Source organism: Lathyrus oleraceus, chromosome 1 (genome assembly GCF_024323335.1).
Source record: "Lathyrus oleraceus cultivar Zhongwan6 chromosome 1, CAAS_Psat_ZW6_1.0, whole genome shotgun sequence".
NCBI classification, from domain to species: domain Eukaryota; kingdom Viridiplantae; phylum Streptophyta; class Magnoliopsida; order Fabales; family Fabaceae; genus Lathyrus; species Lathyrus oleraceus.
Window position 1 is genome coordinate 384,343,871 of NC_066579.1, and position 22,219 is coordinate 384,366,089.

The window sequence follows — 22,219 nt, forward strand, 5'->3', positions numbered from 1 at the left end:
TAAGTTCATAAATAATGGGTTACATACTCAAATTAGGTTAACAAAGGATAAAAGTTAATACATGGGATGGCTAGAAAGGCTCAGGGCTAAAATAAACAGCGTGCCTCAGTGTGTGTAATCATGCAATGGATATCAGAAAAGAGCAAATGCAGGTTCTAGATGATAAAAACATACATGAATGCTCTCTTATAATGAATATTATGTTTGACCTTTTCTGTCCTCAACATGTTGGTAAGAGCCAACATTATCCACATTACCTTTTGTGTGATGCAGCTTCACACTCAATTACAATAATCTTGCACCCCTTCTAGTAAAAATCCAGAAAACCACATCAAATCATTTCAGAGATATCAAAATTGATGGGTATTGACATGTATAAGGCATCAAAAACTTTCATTTGGGTGATTTGTGGCCACCATTCATGCTAGCAATCATAACTTAAATAACAAAAAACATAAAATGAATTAACTGAAACAAAACTGATATGATATTCAAATCAAAGTTTGGGACAATACATCATAATTGAAATAACAAAAACTAGTAAAATATCAAACTAAACTAAAAGTAAAACAAAATGAAGAAAGAAAGAAAAATAAAACTAATCCTCATCAGCTCTGCCTCTATTTTCCATATGCTGGACAAAGCTTATCATGGTAGTCGAGTCGCCTCCATAGTGTACAAAAGCAGAGATGGGGGATATCTGGCCATGCTGATCTCTCTTCCCTGGGATTCAGAAGGGACTCTGGTGTTGTTGGGGAGTGGGCTGAGAAAATGGAGTCTGACGGGGCTGCTGTTGGACAGGTCCTCAAAGCTAAATCGGGGTCTTAATCCCCAGATACTAATAATATCCCTAGAATGGTGTTGGAGGGTCTCCTGAAAAATAGTCTTTGAAGCGCTGAGTCGCTGCCTAAGTGTCCACCTGATGAGTGAGATAACGCATTGGTAGCCTAATATGCACACATAAGTCCTGCATGAAACAAAACATGCTCATCCGGTCCCTATGTTCCTAAGAGTCCTCATCAGTAAGAGGCACTCCCTCAAGGACATGCTAAGGCTGAGATATGTTGGGTCTGAGAGTCTCTATAGGACACTCATATGTCTCTAGTGAAACCTTAACTTGTGATGCTCTCCCGGGGTGGTCATCAATCCATGCAACATCCAACGCCTGTGCTAGGTTCACAATAAGGCCGTATGTAAAATTCTCGACTCACGCTTTCATGCACAACAAGATGATCACATAAGCATGTCCCAGAGACTTCTTAGTCATACTTTGGGTCATCTCATCCATATCAGTAAACATAATACGCTTGATGTTCACCGGCTGTCAGGTCAACAACAAATATAATGCCAAAGCTCTAATGGTGATGATCTCAGAGCCACTCCGATTCATATCTAGAGTATGGTGAAAAAAGTAGGTCCATGCCTTCGGGTCACATCCAAGTCAACCACTACAATCTTCCTCAGGATAGGAGTAGATACATACTGCCAATCTCTTCCCTCTAATGCCAGACAATCCAACATTGCTCTATACGACCATCCAGTCCTAAACGCAGTCTTCTGAAGTAGATACTCACAATTAGGTTCCTGAACTTCATCTTCAATAACCTGTTCACTATCTTCAAGTCAAACTGGATCTGTTTCCCCCTGAGCAAAGAAACCAACTTAGGCTTTGCAACAAATTCCTCAGTGAGGGACTATAAGCATTAGCGTAGAATTCCAACACCAGTTCTTTAGCCACTGATTGAATCTGACTATTCAGATAAGTCAAATTATGCTTCTTCAGAGTAAGATGAATGTCAGGGTGCTCATATGGGTGCAGGTTAAATGCCCTATGTTCAATAATTTTTCTATCTAGAAGACTGAAGTATCTCTCCTGGTGCTCACCATAAAAAACCTAACATAATCAAAAGATGAAGAATAAGAAGTGTCCATGGATGCTGGTGCCGAGAAGATTTTTCCTGTATCAGAGAAAAACTTTGAAAACACAAGAAACTCAAAGAAATATGTCAGAGAAGGAAGTGATGTGTATGGCTAAAAAATGACAGGAAAATGTCAGAAAAATTATATATATTGTCATGTACGCGACATACGCGAATGACACATCCCATGCACGTGTGGGCAAAGGCAAAAAAATAGTGCAAAAGTCGGATCAAGTATCACACGTGTATGGTGCCAGGTGACCGTTTCATACGATTATTACCTAGCCATACACGTATGTCCCAACTTTTTAAAATTCCCTGTGACCTTTGAAATTCCTCATACACGTATGGGGACCTCCATATGCATATGAGCAGAGACCTTGCAAAATGGGACTTTTTGGCATCCCCATACGCGTATGGGATAGGTCATACGCGTATGGGTAGAAGGCAAATTTTTTCTTTTTATGTTTGTCGTGCCTTTGAGAATTTTCCCATTTTCGTTCGGTTCTGCGACACAAGATTCTTAAAACATGATAAGTAAGAATTTTAAATTACACAACTGAAAATAAAAACTATTATTACCTCCTTTGGTTTTCCTCCCAAGGAGGGGTTTTATCGTCCATAGCTCAACGTATGATCAATCTATGGTGCTATGAGCTGCACCTCTTCCACTAGGCCACTATCTTGTCCTTGGTGGTAGGGTTTCAACCTCTGCCTATTGACCTTAAAGGTTCCTCCATTGGTATTATTTTTCAACTCAACTACCCCATAAGGGAACACTTTGTTGACAGTGAATGGGCCAGACCATCTAGACTTCAGCTTTCCAGGGAACAACTTCAACCTGGAATTAAACAAGAGAACCAACTGTCCTTCCCAAAATTCCTTTTTCTAAATCTTTTGATTGTGCCATTATTTTTGTTTGATCTTTATAAATCTTGGCATTCTCGTAGGCTTGGTTCCTAAATTCTTCTAACTCATGGAGCTGAAGAATTCTAAAATCACATGCCTTTGAGATATCATAATTCAGGAATTTTGAGGCCCACAATGCTTTGTGTTCCAGTTCCAAAGGTAAATGATAATATTTACCATAAACTAACTGATAAAGGGACATACCTATGGGTATTTTGAATGTAATTTTGTACACCCACAATGCATCATCCATCTTTGCTGCCCAATCTTTTCTAAAGGCACTCACATTCTTCTCCAGAATTTACTTGATTTGTCTGTTCGAGACTTCCACCTACACACTTGTTTGAGGGTGGTATGGGGTGGAAATCTTGTGCTTCAGATTGTATTTCCTAAGAAATTTGTCCATAAGGAGATTAAGGAAACACGTACCTTCATCAGTTATTAGTGCCCTTGGAGCTCCAAACCTTGCGAAAATATTAGTTCTCAAAATCTTTATTACTACCTTAGTATCATTTATGGGCAATGCCACAACTTCTGCCCACTCAGTCACATAATCCATCGCCACCAAAATGTAGTTCTTACTAAACGATGGTGGAAACAGTCCCATGCATTCTATATCCCAAACATCAAACAGTTCTACCTCCAACATAACATTTTGGGGCATCTGGTTCCTCTTGGAAATGTTACCTGCCCTCTAACATTTGTCACAATCTTGCACTATGCAGTGGGCATCTTTGAACAAGGTGGACTAATATAATCCTGACTGGAGAACTTTGGAGTTTATCTTATCTCCACTAAAATGCCCTCCATAATCTGAGTTATGACATGTCTTGAGGATATCACTGTGCTCTTCTTCTAGGACACACCTTCAGACTAATCCATTTATCCCCTTTTTGTAAAGGAATGGATCATCCCACATATACAACCTGCAATCACGTAAAAAAAATTCTTTATATGATAATCAAAATCATCTGGGATCACACCACCTGCCAAATAGTTCACATAGTCTACAAACCATGGAATACCAGCAATTGCTAAGATGTATTCATCAACAAATGCATCTTGTATAGGATGTTTCTCTTCTATTTCCTCAATCGAGGACATGCAGGACAAGTGATCAGCAACAATGTTCTCACATCATTTTTTATCCTAGATCTCAAGGTCAAACTCTTGAAACAACAATATCCATATCAAGAGCCTTGGATTTGATTCCTGTTTAGTAAACAAATACTTTAAAGCAACATGGTCAGTATACACAATTATTTTAGAGCCTAGTAAGTAAGACCTGAACTTGTCAAAAGCATAAACAACAACTAACAAGTCCTTTTCGGTAGCTGCATAATTCATTTGAGAAGGATTCAAAACATGACTAACATAATATATCACATATAAAAGCTTTTCTCTTCTTTGTCCTAACACGGCCCCTACTACAATGTCACTTGCATCACACATGATCTCAAAAGGGAGAGACCAAATTAGAGACAATCACAATAGGTACAAAAGCCTACTTACTCTTTAACGTCTCAAATGCAACCATATATTCTTTGTCAAAAGTGAATAGTTTTTGTTTTACAAGCAAATTAGTCAAAGGTTTAGCAATTTTTGAAAAATCTCTTATGAACCTGCGATAGAAACCCGCATGTCCTAAGAAACTTCTTATTCCTTTCTTATTCACATGAGGTAGGAGATTAGCAATCACCTCCCCTTTTGCTTTGTCAACTTCTATTCCCTTGCAGGAAATTTTGTGACCTAGCACTATACCTTCTTGTACCATAAAATGACACTTTTCCCAATTCAAAATCAGGTTTGTTTGTTGGTACCTTTCTAAGACAAGAGACAAGTTAGTTAAACAGTTATCAAAAGAAGAACAAAAAATAGAAAAATTATCCATAAACACTTTGATATACTTTTCAAGCATGTCGGCGAATATGGATGACATACATCTCTGAAAAGTAGCAGGGGAGTTGCATAATCCAAATGACATCCTTCTATAGGAAAAATACCATAAAGGCATGTGAACGATGTTTTCTCTTGATCCTCCGAGGCCACAATAATATGATTATACCTCGAGTATCCATCCAGAAAACAATAGTACTCATGACCAACAAGCCTCTCAAACATCTAATCAATGAAAAAGATGGGAAAATGATCTTTCCTTGTTGTGGTGTTGAGGCTTCTATAATTAATACACACTCTCCAACCAGTTACTGTTCTTGTGGGTATTAACTCATCTTTCTCATTCATTATTACTATTGTTCCTCCATACTTTGACACCACATGCACAAGACTCACCCATGAACTGTGTGATATAGGATAAATCAGACCTACATCCAATTGTTTCACCATTTCCTTTCTTACTACTTCTTTCATTGTTGGAATCAATCTTCTTTGGAGTTGAACCAATGGTTTATGATCATCTTGCATTAGTATTTTATGCATGCATATTGTTGGGTTGATCCCTTTCAAGTCCCTAATGGTTCATCCCATAACACTTTTGTATTTCTTGAGTACTTGTATCGGCTTCTCTTCTTCTTTTTCTTGTAGCCCGTAACTTATGATTGTCGGACAATTATTTTCGGTGTCAAGGAAGACATATTTCAAATTCTCGGGTAACTGCTTCAACTATGTACCTTTTTCTCATTCCTTTGTGCTTTTTACTTCTTGTGGTGCTTTTAAATCCTCATTGTCGTCTAGGTTTTTTTTAGTATATTAATTGTCTAATGAGGCGACACTTAAATAAATAAACGGCTGAGGGCAACGACTTCTTATTTAACTTAACTGAATGGTCCAACCCATCATGGTCCATTCAGACATAAAACCCAATTAAATAATTCATAAATAATTATTATTTTATAATAATTGACCATACTATAATTAGTTAATAATTGATTATGTTAATCCGTATTAGATTAATTAAATAATTAATCTAACAATCTCCTACTTGGGTAATAATAATCAATTATTAAAAATATTAATTTTAATATTTGATTACTAACTATGGTCAAAACACTAATCAATTAAAAGAGAAGTAAGTTTCAACGCTGCAGAAATTGTATCCATGTGGAAAACAAATCATACAGGTTAAAGTCTCACAACCTATATAAAAAATGTTGAATTTAGAATAACATATTTAAGTTAAGATAATATGTTGTAAAAGAATGGCTCAAACATATGAAAATGCTATTGATAAACTCCCACTAACCCAAAATATCATAAGACTTATTCATGTGTACAAGTCTATGGTTAATAATGAGTTTTAAATTATAGAATATAGAGTATCCACATAGGTCTAACAATAGTAATTAATTACATATATGTGCACTTTATTAAGAGAGTAATTACATTTAATTATAAATACTTTCATAAAACAATATCATACTCCGATAGAAATATTCTCATATTTATGACCTCAAGGGTGTGGATATTGAATATATAATTATTCCTATGTTAAAGAATTATTGTGTCTTTTCAATGTCGATCTAAACATCAAAATATGAAGCTTCATGAGATAAAAAAGAATGATATATATCTAATTATAATATAATACGACATCTTAGAATTATTGTATATTTTAAAGTTTTCTTAGAATATGTCATATTTTATAATCCGCGCAAGAATATATGACAATATGAGAATAACGATTTAATTTTTTTTATTATATAATTATATACCATGCACTCTCACTGATCCAAGATGAATATGATAAAGATTTATGAGAGACCACTAATATTAAATACCCCGATTATACAATAGGATGTTAATTTTATTTTTAGTGTAAAACTATACTGAGAATTGGTTCTATAATATATCATCATTAGAGTTATACAAACTCAACCACATATTTTGCATATAAGTAGAATATATCACTATTTAGATAGTTTCACATAAAAGAGTATGATGATCATATAAAAAAGATTTACCATCATTTGAGTGAGATCAAACCCTATAATTTTAAATATAATATACAATTATATATAACATTTTAATAACTCATTCAAAACTCAAATGCTATAATTATAATCATACACATTTGAAAAATATGTTATATGCAGCTGAAAAGTATGATACTTTAGTTTAATTAATACTGAGGATATAACACAAATAGTCGTGAATTTGTATCAATAACACAAGACTATAATATCCTCGATCTAATTCTCCATGAAATAATATTATATTAAAAAAACAATATATGATTCTCATATTCTCATTTCTATACAATTGACATGTTAAATTCTCTCACTTGATAGAGAATAATAGTTGAATTATTAATTCAAGAGTTTATAAATATTTTAAATAATTATTCAATTATTTTATCTATTATAAAATGATCATGTCAAATAACGTTAACCATCACTTACATAATACATAGGGAAATGAAATTCATTTTAATAAAAAAATATTAAAAATAAAGTATTGAATTTCATAAAATAATACATGTCTTTAAAATAATTTATTATTTCTCAAATAATACTTTCAACAATATTAAATAAAAAATATAACAATATACAAATATTATGTCACCAAAAACTCTAATACCAATAGGATACTTGAATTATAAGTTACATAATCATAAATCATAACTACATTGAAAAATATAAATTATATTAATAATAACTTAACGATAGGTTATAAATAATAAACCTAATTATTTTGTTAAATAAAATTTGTACAATTGTAACCTCGGTAACTGAGTTACAATGATAGAAATTAAGAATGATTATATTTTATTTAAAATAGGAAAATTTGTATGATTGTATTCATGATAGGTGATATTACAATTATAAAAATTAAAAGTGATTATTTAATTATCCAGAATAAAGCTCTCATAAGATTTCAAATATTCTCATTATTTTTTATTTTTTTTAATGTAGTATATAACAATAAATCAATTTATGATAAACTATAGAGTTTTAATTTTGAAAATATTCTAAAATATATTTTCTTTTTATTAATTAGTATTTTAAATTTTTTAAAAGAATAAATAATATTAGAAACACATTTCTCCTTACGTATAAATATATAATAAATCACACAAACTTAAAATAAATTACGAATAATATCAGAGTGTGACATTCATAAAGTAGAGTCATTTTGTGTTTTAATAAAGTGGAAATTTATAATTTCAACTCAAATGATCCATAAATTAATATAAACTATTATAACAAAACAACTCTTATAATAATAAAATTGATAGAATACTAAGATAATATAATTTTAGTTTATAAAATAATTTTAAAACTTTAATTAAAAAAAATAACATCACATGAGAATTTTACTTTTTTTTTTAAATTTTAAACTCAAATCTTGAGAATATATAATTTAAAGTAGAATACAATTCTCAAATAAATTGATCATTTGATATTTATCAATTTAATTAGATCATTAAAAGGCCAAAATTAATAATAAGTTTAGGAACTATGGAAAATATTATATTTAAAAACACATATTTTATCAATTTTGTTATCAAATTCATTGACCGAAGAAAAAAAAACTCCTCCTCCTCCTGACCCGGCATAAGAGAAAGGAATCCATCACTATGTTAAATAGTCATGAATAGAAGAAATCAATAAATCAACACATCCATTATTAATATTGATTAGTATTTGTGACAAGTGCATCGAAAAATTAATTTTCATTTATTAAGAATAAATAAAGGAAACATATAATAGTATCTGCGGTGACAGATTTTGTTTTTTCGATAAATCAAATCAAAACCCTTTTAATCTCATTTAGTCCATATTTGATGGAAATAAAACACGTGAAGCATTTAAATTAATTGGCAAATTAATTGATGTGATCACACAAATCCATCACTATGCTTAATTCATATATATAATCTCAAACCAAAAAAACAACCGTACAAATTTGAGAGAAAAGAGTAACTATAGGATTGAAATGATGTAAATGGTCACATAAGGTAATGCACTTTACTCCATTAAGAAAAAAAACTAATTTTATAGAAATATTCGAATGTAAAATCAAAAGAGTACGAATATGAATATTACTGATTTTTTATTATTATTTAATAATCACAAATTTAATTCTATTTGATAAGAGGATCTATAAAACTGAGTCTAAATAATTTTACAATTGCAACACTTAAAAAAAGATATTTGTGTTATTGCTAAAAACAATTCGTTACATAAAATATTTAGGCTCAAATTTTAGAATATATAACTTAAATTGAATATGATATCCTAACATCGTTTTCTATTTGTTACAAGTAAAGAAGCTCTCAAGATTTTGTTGGTAAAAAAAATCAATTCAATTAAGTCAAAAATTGATTAAAGTAGAAAATGGTTACAGTAAGTGTTGAATTTGTGACCAAATTTATTTATAGAATTAAGTGGTGGGAGAATGAAATTGCTCTCAAATTTTACTTTTAAATTGAGCGGATAATGAAATTTTGATAGGTATTTTTTAATCCCAACATATTTTTATCCTTAATATATATAATAAATAATATATAGGCTAAATTACAGTTTTGACTTTAAAATGTTAAGGTGTAAAAAATTTAATACGTGACACAAAATTTATTAATTTTTTTTTCACCACTAGTATCCGGTCCACTTGACAGATTAATCATATAAGATTAATCATATAATATCCCATATCCTCTTAAGTGTTATGTTTCTTATCAATTGGGATAAATTGAGCTTTTATATGCTATATTTGTTGCCAGTTGTGAAAAATTGAGCTCATATATGTTTTATTTGTTGTCAGTTGGAACAAATAGAGTGATTATTGAACTCAGTTGAGTTTAATTCTTACTCAATAAGATTGACATTCATATGTGCTCTTTTAAGATATTTTTCTCCTCACTCTTCCACCATTCAAAATATATATATATATATATATATATATATATATATATATATATATATATATATATATATATATATATATATATATATATATATATATATATATGTGTGTGTGTGTGTGTGTGTGCGCGCGCGCGCGCTTGCACGTGCATGCATGTGTGTATGTGTATGCGCGTGTGTGCGTGTCTATGTATGTTTCTTTGTTAGTAAGAAAGAAATAATAGAAAGAGAAATAGGAAAGAAGAGAAAGAAGGTAAGGGATAAAGAAGAAGAGAAAACTTGGAAGATGAGGAAGAAAGGGCAATTACCATCATCATCAATTTCTTCATCTCAATTTCTTCATCACCTTCTTGGATTGAGGTGGGTTTTAGACAATTTATCTTTTAAGGAAGAAATTTAATGGATTGGGAAACCTAGGGTTTCCATGTTTTTGCTTTAACCATGAAAGTTGATGATGATGCACGTTTCACTTGAGTTTTCTTGCTTGTTTGCACTAGTACATGTCACTTGGTATGATTTTGGTGAAACAAGGTGTTAAATATAGTTATTATTGCTTGTGTTCATCTCTGTTACATTTTGTTACCGATGATGTTCTGTCATTTTCGCTAAGCGAACCTTTATGCTGTCCATAATTTGTCTTCTGCTAAATTTGCTAAGCGAGGAACTGTCATTGCTAAGCGAGATTTCGCTTGGAGCTCGTCCTGTCCTTGCTAAGCGAGAAGACCAAATTTTTGTGATGAGAAATTGTTTGTCTCGTCTGTCTAAGCCCTCGCTAGAATCTAACTTAGAGAGACCTCACTTGGATGCCTTGTTGGGTTTCTCTAAGCGAGAGCTCTGTTCTGCCTAAAAAAATTGGTTCCTTGTTTCTACCATAAAACGGGAACCGTGATTCCGATTGATACGAGACTTAAAGCATCAAAAAATTAATCCAATGCTCTATCCATTTTGTGAAGTTAAATCATGAATGTATGTTAATAATTATCAATGATTAATGATGAATTATTATGCTTATGTTATAAATTATATCATGCATTGTTATTTGCCTTGAATGCATAATGGTTGAATCAACTATGATGAAAAGTGAGGTAAACCTAGGTTGTAACCAGGTGAATGAATTAGAAAGATAACTGAGGTTGTAATGCTCGAATATAAGAGGTGTCTCATTGTGCATCCATGAATGAATAGTTGCTAGAGATGGATCGTTCCATTTACGAAAAGTGTCGGATGGCATGGATGGTTAACGATGATCCAATTGTGATTGAACTAACTTGTATGGAAACACATTGTAATATATTGTGACTGTGACAGAATCATATAAATATTATGATATCAACCTATGGTGATTTTGATATGATTACATGGTGTTTGATGAGAATAATCACGTGGTGATTATTGTGAATTAGTCACATCTTCGTAAATTACCTTTGATTGTGCATATCCCAACTGAGATGCTTATGTAAAGTAGAATTGGGATGTATGCACCATTCATTTGCATCAACCAAATGGGTTCAAGTCAAATAGAAATGTCTAACCAAATGGGTCTGAGTCTCGTAGAAATGTGCAACCAAATGGGTTTGAGTCCCATAGAAATGATAAACTAAATGAGTTTGAGTCCCATAAAACTGTGACTTCATAAGAAAGTTGAATCATGATACAGATATCTGCGAACCGTGTATAAAGTACTAGACGTAGGCTCGGCCGGGGAAAAATGCTTTGTTGCATTTCTGAATAGTGATTTATTGAGTATATGTGAACTTATGTTATATGTTTCCATACAGAGCGTAAATTCCCTTAGACGCTTAAGTCCTTGTTCTATTGTGTAAGTTTACACAAGTAGGATGAAGATGAAAGGCTTAAGTCAAAGAATTGATAAATGATCCCTTTAGAGATGAGTGGATCCATAGGATAGGGAAACTCACTAAGATTATCATCTCACCGCACTATTATTATTGTTTTTCCGTTGGTTCTTTGTAGGTTAAAGACAAGGATGAGCCTGTATGATGATGTTTCAAAGACTTTTGTTACCGTGATCTTCCACTGTGGACTATGTGCAATGTGAATATTGTACATAGATATTAGTTTTTTATTAGACACTCTTGTATATCATGTGCCATAGTTGTATATTTTCTTTTTGAATATGTATATATAATGATGTCGTTAGGCACTTATGTTGTATCAGTACCAATTAACATACGTATAATTTATTTTCTAGATGTATATTATACGAGGTGCCACAATTGGTATCAGAGTAGGTCGATTCTCGACCCGACCGTGAAACATCATAAGTAAATCAATTCCTTCCTCATATGTGTGTTTTGTCAACATGATTCTTAATGTCACAATATGTATTATTGGGCCTGATAAACCTAATTCTATGTGTGTGGTAGGTAGGATCATGGTTGAGTGACCACGTGGACTCTGAAGGTCTAGTAGTGTTTGTATGTAGTGTGTAGTTCAGACCAAGAATTTTAGAAGTATGGAAATGCAGGGTGGCGCATAGTTCAAGCAATCGTGTAGTGCTAAAGGAGTCGAAAATTAAGGATTTCTATCAGATGAATTCACCAAAGTTTTGAGAAATGTGTGAGTCGGTTAGTAGAGCAAGAATGATCAACTGACATGGAATAGGCATGGCAAGTAATTCCATGTAGTGAGAAAGAAGACGTTGTTTTCCGTTCCTATGCCACGAAATGCATAAGCAAGGTGGCGTGCTACCGACTTAGCTTGTATGACCACCAGAGTACCTTAAAGGAGTGGAAATATTTCAAGGAAATATTTAGGAGAAATTATTTTTCCCAATAGTTTGGAGGCTAGAGATGCATTGAGATTCAAAAACTTTGTCAAGAGTCTATGGTGGTGGCAAAGTATGTGGAAAGGTTTGAGGGCATGACTACTTACTTGAACACGTTGTCTATGCATCATATGAAGGGTAGAAGATAGACTAGGTGTACATGGTCTTATAAGGGAGATCAGGTTCAAGGAAGTTCAATAGAGATCCAGTGTTAGTATGAGACTGTTTTGGAACTGTTGAGTTATTGGTGTAAGCCCTAGAGGCCAATACTTTTGGTACTTGTATCGAATTATTTATTAATAATAAAAGGTTTTTTCTTTATTATGTTTGTTTAATAAAGTCCCTAGAATAGTTAGTCCGTTTAAAGTATCAAGTGTGACTTAATCATGAGATCCCATTAAACATAAGGACAATATTAAAGTATCTGTAGTTGAGCTTTGTTGTAAAGTGGGATAACATTAAAGCATTAAGACTATTATGTATATAGACTGATAATCGCATCTCATAGATCATGGATAAGGAGTTATCAAGTCTTAAACATAAGTATAAATATTAAGAGTAATATTTATACTGGATTGACCCGCTATGAGAATACTATATAGAATGTTATGCAAAATGTCATAAGTTATTCTCATGGTGATAGTGGTGTATGAAGGAGAAGGGCGATCCAAAACGCAGTGGAATTTAAAATTTCTCCTTTAATGATCCTTACGAATGGGCATGATCAGTGATATAATCGTTACCTCTTGCGGCGATCACGAACGTTGAACGATGACAACGCCTCTACTCAGTCCACACGAACGGATTCCTTCAATCTCAGTGCTAGCTGCTACGAATGAAGACTTTGAGTGAGTGAGAGAGAGAGAGAGAGAGAGAGAGAGAGAGAGAGAAAAAAACGAAATTGCAAGTGTGACAATGCTTCTACACAAGGGTTCTATTTATATAACCACTTGTGTGGGCTTCAAGCTAAAAAGCCCACTCAAGTGTATATGGCCCATATCTTATAATATGTCAAAATCACTTAAGCGCGTGGTACCTTACCATATTTCGTATTCTACTTAAGTACACCGTACCTTACGATGTTCTATAATTCACTTAAGGGCACCGTACATTACAGTATTCCTTAATTACTCTATCTCTCATCAATCCGTCCTTTGTGTGTGACCCTATAGGTTTTTGCGGCATTGACAATTATATTAAATCACGTATTTAACATAATAAACAGTGAGCGGTATCTAGCAACACATCACTGCTACCTAAGACACGAAAATGACATGTGATCTGACAAATCCTTCTGTGATAATTATTATGTGTATAATTACCCTTTTGCCCTTATGTCTATATTGAACACAAGGCATAGACCGTGTCATCCTTGTCCAGTTCAATATTGGGCCCATAGACATTTATCCTGTTATGCAGGATGGGCAAATTCCATCTAGGTCACTCATGTCCGTTAGCATGCTTCGTGGAGTACCCATCAACTGTCTTTATGGTCATCCAATTACGGACAACGTTTGATCAGCAATAAGGCACTCGACTCTACATCTAGGGTCCATAGTGGTTTCAGGTCGAAGGGTGGTATACACCATTATCACCATGAGAATAACTTATGACACTTTGCATAACATTCTATATAGTATTCTCATAGCGGATCAATCCAGTATAAATATTACTCTTAATATTCATACCTATGTTTAAGACTTGATAACTCTTTATCCATGATCCATGAGATGTGATCATCAGTCTATAAACATAATAGTCTTCATGCTTTAATGTTATCCCACTTCACAATAAAGCTTGACTACAGATACTTTAAGAATAATGCCCTTATGTTTAATGTGATCTCATGATTAAGTGATACTTGATACATTAAACGGACTAGCTATTCTAGGGACTTTATTAAACAAACATAATAAAGAAAAAACCTTTTATTATTAATAAATAATTCGATACAAGTACCAAAAGTATTGGCCTCTAGGGCTTACACCAACAATGTATACCACCCTTCGATCTGAAACCACTATGGATCCTAGATGTAGAGTCGAGTGCCTTATTGCTGATCAAACATTGTCCGTAACTGGATGACCATAAAGACAGTTGATGGGTACTCCATGAAGCATGTTGAGGGACATGAGTGACCTAGATGGAATTTTCCCATTCTGCGTAACAGGATAAATGTCTACGGGCCCAATATTAAACTGGACAAGGATGACACAGTATATGCCTTGTGTTCAATATAGACATAAGGGAAAAAGGGTAATTGTACACATAAGTATTATCACAAAAGGATTTGTTAGATCACATGACATTTTCGTGTCTTGGGTAGCAGTGATGTGTTGCTAGATACCGCTCACTGTTTATTATGTTAAATAAGTGATTTAATATGATTTCCAATGCCGCAAAAACCTAAAGGGTCACACACAAAAGGATGGATTGATGAGAGATAGAGTAACTAAGGAACACCGTAAGGTATGGTGCATTTAAGTGAATTGTAGAACATCATAAGGTACGGTGTACTTAAGTAGAATACGAAATATGGTAAGGTCTCACGCGCTTAAGTGATTTTGGCATATTATAAGATATGGGACACATAAACTTAAGTGGGCTTTTTAGCTTGTAGCCCACACAAGTGGTTCTATAAATAGAACCCTTGTGCAGAAGCATTTGTGTAGTTGCAATTTTGTTTCTCTCTCTCTCACTCACTCAAAGCCTTCATTCGTAGCAGCTAGCACTGAGATTGGAGGAATCCGTTTGTGTGGACTGAGTAGAGGCATTGTCACCATTCGTCATTCGTGATCGCTCCGAAGATCTACATCAAAGGTTTCAATCGCCATAAGAGGTAACGATTCTATCACTGGTCATGCCCATTCGTAAGGATCAATAAAGGAGAAATTTTTAAATCCCGCTGCATTTTGGATCGCTATTCTCCTTCATGAGTTACCTAAGGAATAGTTGAAAGAGGTTATGTCGAAAGAGAAATATATACCTTGAAGCCATAAGCGCGTGTTAGTAGTATATTAGTCACAACTGTGTATGCTTGATTGTCTTGTGTTGAGGTAGTTGTGGAGTATCACACTCCTCTATTTGGGCTGTCAAATTTTGTGTCTTGAGATTCCAAGTCTATGGCAAGCAACTGAGAGCGAGCCAATCTATGATATAGAACTAAGTATGGGTCGTGGGACACACTACATCGCGTGAACTTGCAAGTAGTTGGCCAGAGTTATCATTTGTGAGTCTTCCATATATGTAACCTCCATGTGATGAAGTGTGTAGTGGATGTTTAGTCCAAAAAGAGGATCCAAGTCGGTAAGTGTGTGGGAATTTAAAGGTTCTTCATAAGTGTGTATTATTTGGTTGTCGAGAGTGGAAGTGTGGGAGCGGTTCATTATATGTGAATGGTCGGAGTATTCCAAATCAACCTTTGTTGAATAAGAAACATTTATTCTCTTGATTCTCACCAAGGAATTAAGTGAGGGAGTGAGGTTGTATGCTTAACATGGTTTGATCATGAAACCTCTTGGATGATTTGCTGATTGTGATGTTGTATCGGGATTAATTTAAGTTATAAATTGTGTTGTTTACATTATACCATATAATAAATCATATGGTGGAAAACTTTGTTATTTCTAATCCATGAAGTTGAGGTTGTGCTCGTACTGCATTGTTCTTATTGTTCTGATGTGTTAGTAACACGAGTTTGTGTTGTCGTGATTGGATTTCATGAGGGTAAGAAAGAAATGGTGAAACATGGTTGTAATTATGGTGTAATGTTGAATTCATGGTGTGAAGTCTGTGGATATTTTAGAAAGTGATTACACATGGCTTAGAATGGAGTCTTATCTGTTAGTACCTTAAGATTGGCATTAATTTTGTAAAACAAATAATGTAATCACCTCTGTTGTTTTAATATGTTGGGTTGAAGAAGTTCAACATCTGGACCAACATGTCATGTAAGATGTCACGACATCGGGACTGTGACATCTCACATGTGTATAAAACTGAATCAGTTAATTCTGGTTTGTGTTAAATGATTAATTAGGATATCTGGTGAATATCCTAACTCCTATGTGGAGACTTTGAAGATTCAATCAGAAGATTTGGTGAATATACAGTTTCCAAATATGGAGATATTTTAGGAAATAAAAGATTGAAGACCTTGATTGTAGCAGAAGAATTTTGCCAGCTCTGTAACAGCAAAGGAGAAGCTTGCTGCGATTTCTGAAGGCCCAAATCCAGTTGGGTGATTAGGTTATAAATAGTAGATTGTAACCTAGGTTTTGTAAGCCTCAAACAATGTAAAAATTAGGGGTGTGTGTGAGGTAAACCTCCCAACCTGTGGGAAGGTTACCAGGTGTTTCTCAGTGCTTGAAAGCATGAGATTATTTGTAACTCAAAGCCTGTAGGCAAGAGTTGTGATGTTCTTGAACGAAGCTGTGAAGCATGTTCAAGTTGTTTAAGCATTACATTGTAATTGTAGTGATAGGAATGGAAACTGGAGGTTTCTATCTAGGAGTTCCTAGGTATATATTGCATTGGGTAGGGATTAAGTGAAGAGTTGTAAACGGGGGAGTTTAACTCTGAATTAATACTGGTAATAGTGGATCTTCTTCCTGGCTTGGTATGCCCCCAGAGTAGGTAATGTTGTACTGAACTGGGTTAACAATTACTGATGTTTTTACCTTCTGCACACTATATTCTGTCTGTTATAACTCAGTCTGTGTTTAGTCTGTTTATGAAGGGAATAACAGACCTGACACATAGCCTGCAGTCTGAATGCAAAATAGAATGTTATGACATTCATCATTGGCTGCTGATACTGATGTATAGACTGGTTGGTCTGTTATAGTTCACCCATCTGCAATATAGGGACAGGTGATGTTCAAGTCAATATTGAGACATCATGCTGATAACTGGGCAGGATTAATAAACATAAGGGCTATGTTTGATCTCTACTGTGTCTTTGCACTAGATGGACAAAACTGGATGTTCTTCTTTCCATGGTGGTATATTAGCAGATGTCTTGACATCTGTGACTGAGTGAAAGTGTAGAACATCTGAACTCTGACTATACCAGAATTTCATTATCGATTTGTGGTGTTGTTATCGAAGGTATCCTTATCGATTATCGTACTCCATGAGAACTTGAGGAACATTTAAGGATTGTCCTACTAGTTTTGTGAGAGAGGAAACTTATTGTGAAGCTTTTCAAGTGTGAGTCCTTTATAATCAAAGTAAATTTTCTCAGTCATGTTATATCGCAAGGAGGAGTGGCCGAAAGTCTATCGTAAGTTGAAGAAAGTTAACTACCTCACTTGTGTTGTTATCTTAAGATTCTAGTAAACCTTGTGAAGCATAATTTGATGCATGTAAGAAAGGATTAGGCATAGTCCTGATGCAAATGGTCAAGGGTAAAATATGTATCTCGACAATTGAAAACTACCAAGAGAACTATCCTCCGCATAACCATGAGTTGGAAGCTATTGTTTTTACCTTGAAGGAATTGTGAAATTTAATTAAATTATTATCCAAGTATGGAAAATAGAGTAGTGAATGCATTAGTATGTCAGAAATACATAAGGCTGAATTATGGTGTTGAAGTATGGTTTGTTTGAAGAGTTTTGTAATCTCAACTTTCTGTGACGTGGACTCCAACTAGTGTATTGATGGGAAAATTGAAAATCACTTCTGAATTGGCAAAAAGGAATAGTCGAAATCAATTTTAGATAAGGAGGGATTGGACGAGACTTACCGAATGGTGATCTCAAATAGATTGGTTCAACATCTGACTAAAGTGTAGATAAGATATACCTGGATATTCATGGTATTGACATCTTGACATTTTATTCGGATGTATGGTATTTGAGGTCGACCTTAAGAGAGTGGTACCGGATGTACACAATGCTACCATACCTCATCTGCAGGATTCGTGAGTTACCCTTCTGGTCGAGAGTAGGAATGACGTATTCCTAAAGTTAAGTGTGTAACTTGGATTGTATATTGTAAGAACATAAACTAGGACTTCCATGAGATGGATTATGATGATCGATTTAAATAATTATGTCTAGGAAGCCAAATGTTATCTCAAGATGTGTAACTGATCTGTGCAACTTTGTGAGTATTGTTAGAAACTCACATTTACATTCTTGATGGGTTAAAATTATATGGAAGTGTTGTCCCATTTATGATTCAAAGTTCCTTCATGGTATTATTTTGTTAGTTGGTGTTGGTCTTATTCTCAACCTTGTGTGTTAGCAATATAGTCTTTTTACTGGTGGATGTCAGTAAGGTTCTAGCACTGTTTAAGTGGTAGGTGCTCTAGAAGATAGATGTTACTTTCTATGGAAGTTGTAAGTTAACCGGTAGTGCACTTGAATCCCATGTGTTCCATGCTGTTTGAGTCAGAGTAGCATTGTCATACCCTAAAATTCACCCTACCATTCACAATGTTTATCTAGGTCATTAACCATAGCCATCTGCATATCCTCGTGGTCACTCATTTCATTTGCATAGGCATAATTCAATACAAGAGAACATGTATCTTGGATTCAAAGCTTTATGCTTTTACCTAGTGTAAACTAGGGTTTCCCAACAGCTTGAGGTTGCTCAATCAACCAAACCCTAGTTGGAGGTATCGCTTGATGCTTGTGTATGTGCTTGACATTGAAGATTCAACTGTGCTCTTTGGTGAAGCCAAACCCTAATTTAGGATTCCCACATGATCATGGCCCCACAACTTCCATTTGCTTCCATTCATCCATGGCATTTCATCTAATCATCTCCTCATGGCTTGTTCATGTCTTGTTTGGTTTCATCTGGTCATTGGTCATTCAAATCCATTTTATGCCATTTTCAGTACCTTGTTGTTTTGTCCATGGATCTTTGGTTCGTTCATGTCATTATCCATTCAAGTTTGTTAAGGTCTTAGTTCCTATACTTGTAGCATTGGATTTCCATCAATTTCAAGTCCATTCAATTCAAGTCATATGATCCATTAAAGTTAATTCAATATCATTTCAATCCATATTAATTCATTCAAAGTCGATTCATATCAATTCAAATATCAATTTCATTCATAAGCAAATGTCATTACATTCATATACATTACATTACAAATGTCCATAGAAAAGGATTACAAAAAAAACCATTTTTTTACCTAATTTGACTTTTGATCAACTTTTGACTTTTTGATCAATCAGTTGATCAAAGTCAACAATTAAGGTGTGAATACCCTAAGCCTCAAGTGTCATTCTGATTTCCATTTGGTTATGTTAGGCCATGATGAATCTTGATTTTATTTTGTTAGGGTTTTGTCCATGTGCATTAACTGGTCTAAAGTGGGAACATGGAGCAATTTGGACATGTATCCATTTAGCCCCATAATAAGCATTTCATTTTGGTTAGATAAAAAGAAACTTGTTTGTATCATAAGGTGTTTCATTACACAAAGCATTTTCATTACATAAAGCATTTTCATTACAAGCATAAGTAAGTCCTATACAAATTTCCACCTTGTTACATTCATGTTACATGACATTTTCCCACATACATACACAAAATACCCAATTCAAAATTCCATTTACAAACTCATTTAACCATTCAATCTCAATTCCAATCACATTCAATTTCCATTATCTCATTACAATCATAAACCAAATTCCAATTACATTACATATATCTCTAACTCAACTTCAAACCACACGAGTTACAAAAATTACAACATTACAAAGCTAGATCCAAAGCCCTGCGTTTTTCATGAAACAATCACCATAAGCATAGTCCATAGCATTCCAATTCGTCACCATGACATGTCCACCTGCAATACCAATGTAAACCAAGCCATTCAGTCCACTTGCAACAGAGAAAAGGCCAATAAAAACAATTCATCTGATTTTTCATGACAGGAACATTTTTCATTAAAAATTCAACTCACCCCTTCATTTTCATTCTAACTCAGAACTCATTAACAAACTTCTCAAAAAACAAACTACCTCACAACAGGAGAACTCATAGCAAAAAAGAGGCGACAAACAAATTAGAAAAGGGGAGAGAAGCATTGCAATTGAGAAAATAAAAACGCTATCTCACCTTTTCGCCACTCAATCTTCTTCATTCCTCAGGCTTGAAATCATCATTGAATCGATTCTTGAACAAACCATCCACAACCATCTTTGCTCCCTCTGATTCCTCCTTCAAGAGATCCGGCCAACCGCCACTCGACCTACTTCGGTTCCACTAGGTCATGTCGTCGTTGTTGCTTTCAAGTTCCCAGCGACTTCCCACTGGTGCTAAGTTTCCAACGATGCTCCTTGAACAACATTGATGACAAAGCTTCTTTTGGTTTTCAGAATCGAAAGGGAGACGATGGATGTGAGGGGAGACGTATATCGAGCGTTCCATTTGGCTTGAAGGTGAGAACTTCGGTTTCGGTCATGTGGGTATTGAACCCGTTCTTGGATATTTTTGGTAAGACTTGGGCCTTTGGCCCAAGCAAACAAACACTTGTTTGTCTTCATCCCCCATCCGTTTTTCACCTCTGTTCATGATTAAGTTGGATAATCTCCATTAATCTCTTGAGTAGTCCTTGTTAATTTATTTTTATTTCAGTTAATTTTTGTGTTAACATGCTTCTATTTAATCTTGGTTATAATTAGGATGATTCTAGATTTTGATCATATATTAGGATTTATGTTTAATTATGATTTAGTTTTAATTAGGAATTAATGTAGGTTAATTGACTAAGTGAGTGATTTTGATCATGTGGTTAGAAATTAGATTTTTGGATTTTTCAGAATTAATCTCATAGTTGATTAACCTTGTCATGATTAGAATAATTTGTCCTTAGGGTTTTCTAACCCATTTTGTTGATATAATTCATGATTTGATTAACATGCTTAAGTGTAGTTTTTATCATAATTTGTTCTTTAGTCTAATTTTCATTCAATTTGACTATTGCATTGTGATTACCATGTCCATGTGTAGGTTAGATAATTGTGACTTAGATAGTTAATTTCCCTTTCTTAATTTGATCCCTAATTGATGTTTAGGTAGATTTTGATCCTTATGTTTAATACTCACTTTATTTATCCATTTAATCGATTCATTTGGTTTGTGATCATCTTATAGAAATTGAAAATATCATTTCAATTTATTTGATGTATGCCTTGTGTGTGTCCATTCCATTTTCCATGATCACATGATTAGTCTTTGATTGTTTGTCCATGATTAATCCATTGCCATTTGAGTTGATTTAGATCTTTGAATATGCTTACATTTACTGGATCATTCTCACTTTCCTTGATCTCATACTAACCCCACTTGCTTGTGTGTTTACATGACCATTGAGACCTCAAGTTCAATTCAAGTATGGATTCAATCCATTATGACCTTTAACCATGTACTTTTCTTTGTATTATTTGAGGACACCATGCCACTTGATTGTTTTAGGCATGATGCTTGGTTTGTAACTTGTTTAACCATTTCCTTACTTTGTATTGTGTGGTTCCATCCCCCTATTGTGAGCCATATGTCCCCCCATCACATGCATGTGTAATAGTTTAGGTTTATATGCTTTTATAGCTTATCATGCATGCTAACTAAATAGATAAAACTAAACGATAAAAACAAAACTTTCAAAAGACAAAAAGGATACTTGATCCAACGTCAAATGTTTTTCCAAATCAAACTCACTTATAACAACGTGAGTACTTGATCCAACGTCTAGTAACTCTTATCCGTTCCATTATCTATATCTCATCTCTTCTCCATTCTATTCCCTTCTC

General features: G+C 34.0%; 1 long non-coding RNA gene across 1 annotated transcript; it reads right to left on the reverse strand.

Annotated features, from left to right (window-relative positions):
* Positions 1 to 20,027: 20,027 nt before the first annotated feature.
* On the reverse strand, positions 20,028 to 20,911 carry LOC127138581 (uncharacterized). The gene is made up of 2 exons (XR_007808815.1): positions 20,526 to 20,911; positions 20,028 to 20,253 (listed from the first exon to the last, which is right to left on the reverse strand). It is a non-coding gene; the product is annotated as an uncharacterized LOC127138581 (long non-coding RNA).
* Positions 20,912 to 22,219: the final 1,308 nt, after the last annotated feature.